Below are 9,301 nucleotides of genomic sequence, written 5' to 3'. Positions count from 1 at the left end.
ATCACACCTGTACTATACCAATTACGGTAATATTACGTTGCGTGTGACAAAGTGTAAAATCAATGTTATGGGTACACTTATGAGCTATTTCTTCAATAATAATTGGTTTTGTTTCTCACCACGGCTTAATGAACCATTATTGCTGTTGATTTTATTATTAGAACAGATTCAATAAAAGGTATTACAATTTCGACACATATTAAAAAGTCATCTTAACAATGTTTTTTTTTAAATGAATTAGACGCTCAGCTATAAAAAAACAAACTAGAAACAGACATTCATAAATTGCTCAACACTGTGCATTAAACGATTCAACATCCCTACTTATTGAACAATCCTTGGCTCCATGTTTCCAGTTTTTTGAGAAGATTAAATCAAATTTAGAAGACAGCAATGAATAAATCTGTGCGTAATGTTCTTCCTGCAACTCACCTTATTTGTGGGTTCTACAAACAACGCCCTCTAAGTCCGCATTATCTACATCATCTTTTGTTCTGCTCACACTGAAGTTAGTGAATCGCTTTTTGATGGTTTGTAATATACCCCCCCAACCAATAACTAAAATGCATCTTTTGCCAAACGTAATACATTTATTCATCATTTCATCGGCTAAAATAGTTGTTCCCATTAGCCAGCTCAAAGTGTGTGAACATTGAGGGCTTCTATACCTTTGACAATTTTCAGAACAAACTTAAACGGTTCACCCTTTTTCAATCAGCCACACAAGTTTTAAAGAATTTCGATATTGAATGATGCCTTGTGTTTCATTGTTTACAACATTCCTCAGACTTACAAATGGTCATACTCTGTATCATTATCTTATTGAGTTTCAAAAAAATTAAATATAACTACCGTATTTTCTGTTTCAAAATACCGTGGAATTGGTATTGCTTTATGTGACTGAAAGATTGTCATAGTTTTTGGCATTTTGTCTCGGTTTACTACTAATAAATTATTTTCATAGTTTCTGGCACTGGCAGACAAACTTCACGGATATTTGCACGTTTTTATTATTCTCTAGAATGTCATGTCATGTACTACTTGACCACCACATCATTACATCAATATGCTCGATTGAATACATTGTTTACTGATTCCAAAATAAACAACACTTCCGTCAATAATATTCAACTGCTGTATAGTGAATAGTAAATACTTTGTGTGATCAGTCAATCACTGGCTGTCGTCTGAGTGGTGTGATAGACAGACTCATTGAAAAGCTTTTGATTCTAAACATAGTTGTATATATTGCCATGACAACTCATACCAGTAAAATTCTAATTCCTCCTGCTCTCAATCTATATGTCTGTTCCAGTGTGAAATCGAATTTATTTTTAAATATAATGTCGATCAAAAGAGAGTAAAAAATTCAAAACAATATTTTGCTGAATTTTCCTGTATACTATATTAGGTTTGAAATAATATATATACATATATTTGTGATGATGTGTCAGACAAGTTTATTCATAAATTTTCTAGCAGTTGTTTATTTTTTTAAATTTATTTCCAGTACCTTGTGGTTTGCATGATCTTTTTATGTTGCAGGATTTAACACATTGTCAAATGGTGCTGGTCATTTCAAGCAGTGAAATAGTCCACTGAAAGCCGAGGGGATTGGTCATACAGACGTGTTCCCATATAAATACTGTATACTGTTTTTTTATCAAGAAGTGCTTCTTCAACAAAAATTCAGTATGGAAACTAATGGTGCGTAAATATGATGCGATTATACAGGTAAACACAGCCAGTGGCGTCAACCACTGTATAACGTCTTGTAATGAGGAGTGACATTCACTGAGCCAGTTGTGAGATTCATTTAACTCTAAGAGACTAGGAGTTGACCGTCAGCAAATTTGTGAAACGTCCCATTCGTTATAGTCGACTATACATTAGCTAAATCTAATTAGTAGGTAATTTCAATTCTCTTCTCAATATCATGAAGATGATGGCGAAGACAATTTACGTAAAACAGGCAGCACTATAGATGTAGAAGATGTTCAAATATGTGACGAGGACGTACGGAACATGCAAATCTATTGCAGCAGAAATTATATATATGTTTAGGACGATGTTACAAGTCTATCTATAATAATAACATTGAGGTGATTTAATGACTTATCTATGAATCAACCACCCCAACGTTTGGCTATCATATGTAACCTTGACCAGTGATGTGTTCTTAGTGAATGGAACTCGAAAAGTTCAACTTCAACTTCAATTTGCCCATTGAGTCAGTGGTACACTCATCTCATGCAGTACAGAGACTGCCTTACTGAAAGTGCAAAATGTCTAATCTATGTCCATGAACAGCCAAAATGTTTGTGTTTTAGTACTTTGAGTGCAGGGGGGGGGGGTATCTAGGCTTGGTTTAGATCATATTTAATGGCGTCGTTACATTTACGCAACGTGTAAATCTACAAAAACATTCTGCTTTTTTACCGTTTGCCGTGTACGAAATCAATGTATAACATCGATATATGAACAGTTCTAAAACCCAAGGACATGTTGAGGAAATTTGGCGTGTCAACTTCCAACTACAGAAAAAATATCTCGTATCACTTGCAAAGGCAGCACAAAACGTGAACCTTGACTGTATTCAGCTTTATCGCATCACATTTGCACACCATTGGTTACCATACTGAGATGATGTTGCAGTAGCACTTTAAGATACGAATTCAGCACGTGTGTTTATATAGAAGCGCTTCTGTATGTAGAATCAGATGACCGATAATATGGTCTTTGAAATTGCATAAAATCTTGCTTCATTTCTTGCAGTGGTCAACTCGATTCGTCAATGTGTTCAAGTCTTACAAACACAGCAATGCAAAACACAAGGTCCCGAAAATTAACACGACCATTGAGTAAGTAAATCTGTAGTAAGTTTGTAAAATCGTTTTTACATTTACCGTGCATTTGAAAGTGCCTTCGTCATTACTGTTATATATTCATGAATAAATGTTGGTATGATTATTAAAAACAAATATTGTTTTTCAATATGACACGAACGTCGATATTTAGAAACAGGTATAGTTAAATTTAATTTGATCTCTTCAATGTATAAATATTGGTGCCCTTTTTTGAGTTTAAAAACTATTTGTAAATTATATCATTTTAGACATGTACGAGTTGAAATTGGATTTACAGGTAGGACATTGATAAAAAATTTACTGTACCATATTATATATTTAGCGACTTTCTTTTCATTTTATTATAAATATATTCGGTTTCACACTAAAACAGATATATCAATTCCGTCGTGAGTGCAAGCTGAATTTGTATTTTACTATTTCATCACTTTCAATTTCTGCATTTATGTAATTCGTGGCTTCATTCACAGCACCATATCGACACAATTAGTATGGATAAATTGTCATTCCATCACAAATGCGAAGTGAAATTCCAGACATTCAGTCTGATGACGTATCGCGCAGAGAACGCCCACATGCTTCTAAATATTTAATCATTTAAAACTCCATTTCCACCTACGGATCACACACGAGCTTGGGTTATATTTTCATCATTTAAAATCAAAATGCGAACACTGTTGATCTTCCTTTTATTATTCATACTGGTTATCACCATTAAAGGCGAAGACGATCGAGCAGCTGTAAGCACACTAGCGTTTCCCATTGTATCATTCAAGGAAAAACTATTTAGTTAGTATTAGGCTCTCAACATTTGGGGGCATAATATGTATGCTTTAAAGCCAGATTACTGTGTACTTTGTTCTGTCTGGTCATTTTGGGGATTTTCATTTTGCTTCACTGCTTGCAATGACCAGCACCATTTGCAAATGCGTTCAATCCCGCAACATGCAAAGGTCATGAAAAGCGCAAGGTCCAGTAAAGAAATTACAATGTGTAATAAAAATAAAAAAAATGTTTATAATATTTATGAACAAAGTGACAAAATAGATTTTAGTCGGCTACGAAATTTGGAAACAATATCCAGTTGGCTTCTAAGGAACCATATGCTTCAGTACAAGTATTATCACGTCGTGGTACGTCACTCGTATGGCATAGTCTGGGACATCGTTAGACTTCTGTACCCGTATGAATGAAAACAAAATATTGTATACAGAAAACATATCAGCAAAACATTTTTAATTTTCGACTTTCTTTTAATTTAATTATAAATATTTCGGGTTCACGCTGAAACAGGTATAGAAATTCCATTTTTATAGCAAGCTGAATTTTACTGGTACAAGTTACCATGGCAATATATATCACACTACTTAAACGACAACCAACAAATATGACAGACACTGAACAATTTATATGGACGTTTGTGTAGTGCTTTCGAAACAGTACTAGTAGCATAGTCGACGTGTTAATGCTATTTAATGTTTCAAAACACATAATGACGAACTGTGTTCTTTGTATATTAAAATTCATGTGCGAAATGTATTTACGACAGTGTTTTGATATTGAGCACAACATTTTTTTAATATAGTAAATTGAGAGCTAAAAATTGTAAGCAACAGTTTGTTTCGTTGCTCATTTTCAAAAGTCAAAATAATTTTGTATTTGAGTGAATCTACCGGTGAGGGCGCAATCACTACAGGTGACATAATTTGTAGATCATAGGTCGCATTGACCTTCCTAAAATATATAGTTTGTAACCTAACTATATTTTTTATTTTCCGACAATTTTAAAAACAGCTAACGACGGGATTTAAAACAGCGTTCTCCCTGACACTGGACAGATATTAATAATATAGAAATATTTTAGTAATAATAATATTCTGAGAACCACACGTTATACGGTCTATACAATGCAACTGGCTGATTTATAATCGCATGACGTATACATATCGTTAGATGCCATACTGAATTGTCGTTGTAGTACTAGTAGCACTTCAATATACGTATTCAACCCGTATGCCAATGCAAAACGCAATAGGCAATATTTACTGAGTTTTAACACCTCTAGCTCTTGTATATCAAATTATTATTTTCAAAATTCATTTCAATTAAAAACATTTTTTTCTAAATTACCTTGTATACTTGTATTCCCGCCTTATAACAATATTAATATCCCCATGAATATATTTTAGTAATATTATTAATCAAAAATTGGTGTTGTTCAACAGGAGATAAATGACGATATGTTGATTGAAGGTAAGCGCCTGAAATTTAATTTATTTTAATTATTACATATTTACATATGGATTTTTTTTCTAATGTGCAATTGGGGGGGGGGTAGATCCTGGTAGATAGTTGCGCCATGTGTGACCGACTACATGATATTACATTGGTTCGATAGAGCGAATATATTATTGAGCTACCAGTTAACAAAATGAAAACAAAAATATCAAAACCTCCTTCAGTATCACGTAAACAAATATGTATCGCCAGGTAGAGATATCCTTATTTATTTATTTATTTATTTATTTATTTATTTATTTATTTATTTATTTATTTATTTATTTATTTATTTATTTATTTATTTATTTATTTATTTAATGTTTGTTCGGCTTTGTTGAGTATCAGTAACATTATATTGTCTACTGCATGTAATCAATGTTTGTAACACAAAACTGAATGCCAAAAAAACAGATTAATAGAAAACTCGTATATTAACATGGTATTTTGTTATGGTTTCTTGCGACTCAACAACATGAAGCACTCAATTTGGCTGCAGAATTAATTGTCTGTTCAAATCGATGGGGTTACCCGGTCAATAATCAAACATTGAACAGCCTCTTCTTCTATAATCACACATTGAACAACGTCTACATCTATAATCACACATTGAACACCTTCTACATCTATAATCACACATTGAACACCTTCTACATCTATAATCACACATTGAATAACTTCTACATCTATAATCACATATTGATTGTTGTCATTCTCAAAAGTTTGTTAAACAAACAACTTTTACCTAAGTTTTTATATTGGACCATCTCTGTCTATAGACTCACATGACTGATTATTTGGGCTTTCATAATTGCCGACTACCTTGTGCCAATGCATGTTATAACAAACACTATTTGCAAATGAGTCGAATGCTGCGACAACAGAACAAGTTAATACTAAACGTAATGTCCTGAAATGAATTGTCTAGATTGTTCTTCTACATTATTACTTTCACTGTACATTTTTAAGTGTCATCTTTAATGGCCTAGAATTTATGTATTAACAATATTGTTATATTAATGAATATATATTAGTCCAATTATTAAACAGAAATGTGATGTTTTTCAACAGAGGACGAATATCGAGATTTCTTAGCAAGGTTGGTTGAATTGAATTTTATCTATTTAATTTATAAATTTTAGTGTCCTTTTCAAATCAATAATTATTTGTAATTTGTATCATTTTTTTTATAGAGTGTTTGCCATTGGATCAACAAGTAAGTAATTGCTAGTATCCCAACACACAATACCATCCATAATTTATTTACTACGTTTACCTCTGAACTCAACTGTTTGAGTTGGCTTATATTCAATCGTCGGCCATTCCAGTATTGGTGTTATATAGTTTAAGTAATTCCAATTTTTGTTTCTGTTTATTCATGGCGTGGAACAAAAATTTGGGTATGTAGATTCTGGTAAATAGCTGAGGGGCCCGAATACATGCTCATATTTTTATGAATAAATCGGAGGCGTTGTCCTATAACGGGACGTGATGGTTATATTTATGGGCAATTAAAAATTAGAATTAGAAACTTTAGTTTGTGTGCAATATACAATCTCAGTAGTTTAGAGATTGTAATTATTATAAATTATACTTTCAAAATTGTATTCAAACACCAATACTGATTGGTAAAGTTTCAATTATTGTTTGAATATTTAGACCCATTGCTTGGTTCGAATAGCGCTCAACGCCATTTCCCACAGGCAATGACTATATGAAACACGTGGCTGTGTCAGTTTAAATCACAATTCTACACTGTAACACTTTTGATAGGGAAAAGCGATTTTTGATTCACAAATCCGGGACTGAGTGAATTAAATATTGGATGTAAAATGTACATAAGCCTCCTGTATTACGAGCAGATTGATGAAAGTTATATCAATGAAACACAAATATTGGATAATATATATATATATATATTCATCAAAATAGAAAACACTCTAAAAGCGCAAACATCCGTCAAGTGTTTAAAATTACATATCCTCACAAGTATGTCCATCTCATAGTTTATGTTAATCATACTCTCATTAGGTTTGTTCAATTTAGATATCGACTCTATCAGGCAATGGCGAAAAATCCAAATCACTTTTAAAATATAATTGATGGCATTAATAACCTGTATAAATACGTCATATAAATGTTAAAGGGCGGTAGTCGTCGCGCCGCGCGTGCGCTAGATCTGGTCTCATATAAACAAAGATGGCGATTTGGGTAAATCAATGTTTTTCAACACAAATGTCGCACATGCGCGGCGCGACGGCCACCGCCCTTTAATTTTAGTTGCCATGAAATGCACATCTATAACATTATAAACTCATTTAGTACTAGATTCCAAGTAAAATTCGTGCTGACAATTTTTCAAGCATAATTAAAAAAAGCATTTTCGCAAATGCTGTTTTTATGGCAACCGTATTAACGTTCCTACCACTATCAATGGCTTGGACTTCATATCCATATCTTTAGCAAAATTGGTCTGTGCCGTTATCTTGGTAACAGACAAACTGTACAAATAACGAATCAATACATTCCCAAACATAACCTTTTTGGCGGCAGTGATGATATATTCGAGACGTATTCTAGCTGTCGAGAACATGTGTTTAACTTTCTTTTTTTATTTATACCGCAAGAGACACTCTAACCAACCAAAAATTGTTCTGTTTTATCAGTGGAGGAAAACAAACCTCGTGGAAGATAATAAAATGGGAACCTTTATATTTCCAGTTCAGAAGAGGCTCCAAGAAACTATAGTCGTGGATAATGTCATAGCGTTTTGAGTTTTCCTATTTAAAAATATGTATGAATCATGAAATAAATGAATAAATATCATACACAAATTCAGTGAGTATCTGCTCGAGTTACAGCTCCTCATATATTTGCCACTATATTCTTACTCATCCAGAAACGCATACCTCGCTTGTATTTTACTGAGAAGCATCAAGCAATATTAATTAATAAGATACACCCGTAACATACTCATTGGATAGTTCTAGTCAGATCATTGGTATAACAAAGTTGGAAAAAAGCTTATGCAAGCGTATTACAGTTATTGATCCGAAGTTACATTTGTGTAATAAGCATCCCTTTAATGTGCCAAAAGGAACCACATGTAATCAACACAGAAACAGTAACAAATCATGTGAACTTACCCATTTAATACACATTATATTTGATAGAATATAATTGGAACATACACTTCTGAGACGGAGTAATATGTAATGTGATTGTGTGGATGTACGTGTTCCTGCTACGTAGCTTGTTTGAAAACAGTAAATACAGGGAAAGTCTCCAATATGCCACCCACAGAGCAAATCCACAATCATCCACATCAGCTCACATAATTTAATTATCTTTCATCAAACATAAATATAAATGATAACTACATGGCATTGATGCGAATCGAAAGTTGACCACTGTAGTAGTGTACTATAACTGCTTCAAATGATGCATTTTGGTATCAATAAAGATACAAACACAAATTGGAGAATTGAATCCATATTCCAAATGTTACTTGATCCGATGTGAAGAGAAGTACATCAATTACTAGGCAAAAAACTTGTAAATGGCTACTCATTCTAGTGCCACAAACTAAACTAAGCAATGACACGCTAAATGAAAAAAAGCTATCATATTTTCTGATGAGATGCTTGAAACTATAGTATAAATGCAAAACAATATGTTAAAATTTGTTACATAAACACGTTTCAGCGTTAATAGTGACATTTTCGAACGCGTCCTAAAATGGTGAGCTACTAAGAACATCTACATTATTCGTGTTGTAATAGTTATTTAAATTAATCGAGTCATGGAGAAAATGAAAGTGCGCTATTGAAGTGTATCAAACGTTAAAAAGACGAAATATACATGATGTTTCATGGAAATTTACTACTAGAAAAATTTGGATCGAAACAAAATTCGCTAATCAAATTATAAGAGTCGCAGGGACGGATACAGGATTTTTTTTATGAGGGGGAAGAACCCCCTTAGATCAGCCACTGAGTCGCGAACAATATTTTAGTTGACTTCTAACAACCATATTCTGCAGTGTTTATCATATTGTGATGTGTTGCTAATGCTATATAGTCGTGTACGCCGTCACATGTATCTGTAATACCTGTATGAATTCAATTAATTCACACGAAAAAAACAGCAAAACAATG

At 33.0% G+C, this 9,301-nt stretch overlaps 1 long non-coding RNA gene across 2 annotated transcripts; it reads left to right on the top strand.

Moving 5' to 3' along the window:
• The first annotated feature begins 1,570 nt into the window (after window positions 1-1,570).
• Window positions 1,571-7,978, top strand: LOC144357563 (uncharacterized). Of its 2 annotated transcripts, none has more exons than XR_014931531.1 (7): window positions 1,571-1,707; window positions 2,776-2,861; window positions 3,116-3,144; window positions 5,093-5,120; window positions 6,216-6,243; window positions 6,338-6,360; window positions 7,811-7,978. It is a non-coding gene; the product is annotated as an uncharacterized LOC144357563 (long non-coding RNA). The 2 variants fall into 2 exon arrangements; XR_014931530.1 differs by having other exon boundaries at window positions 1,571-1,734.
• The last annotated feature ends 1,323 nt before the right edge of the window (window positions 7,979-9,301 follow it).

Source organism: Saccoglossus kowalevskii, chromosome 14, assembly GCF_978046115.1.
Source record: "Saccoglossus kowalevskii chromosome 14, keSacKowa6.1, whole genome shotgun sequence".
Lineage (NCBI taxonomy): Eukaryota > Metazoa > Hemichordata > Enteropneusta > Harrimaniidae > Saccoglossus > Saccoglossus kowalevskii.
Note: the sequence above shows the minus strand (reverse complement) of the source record. Positions and strands in the feature narration are given on the sequence as shown.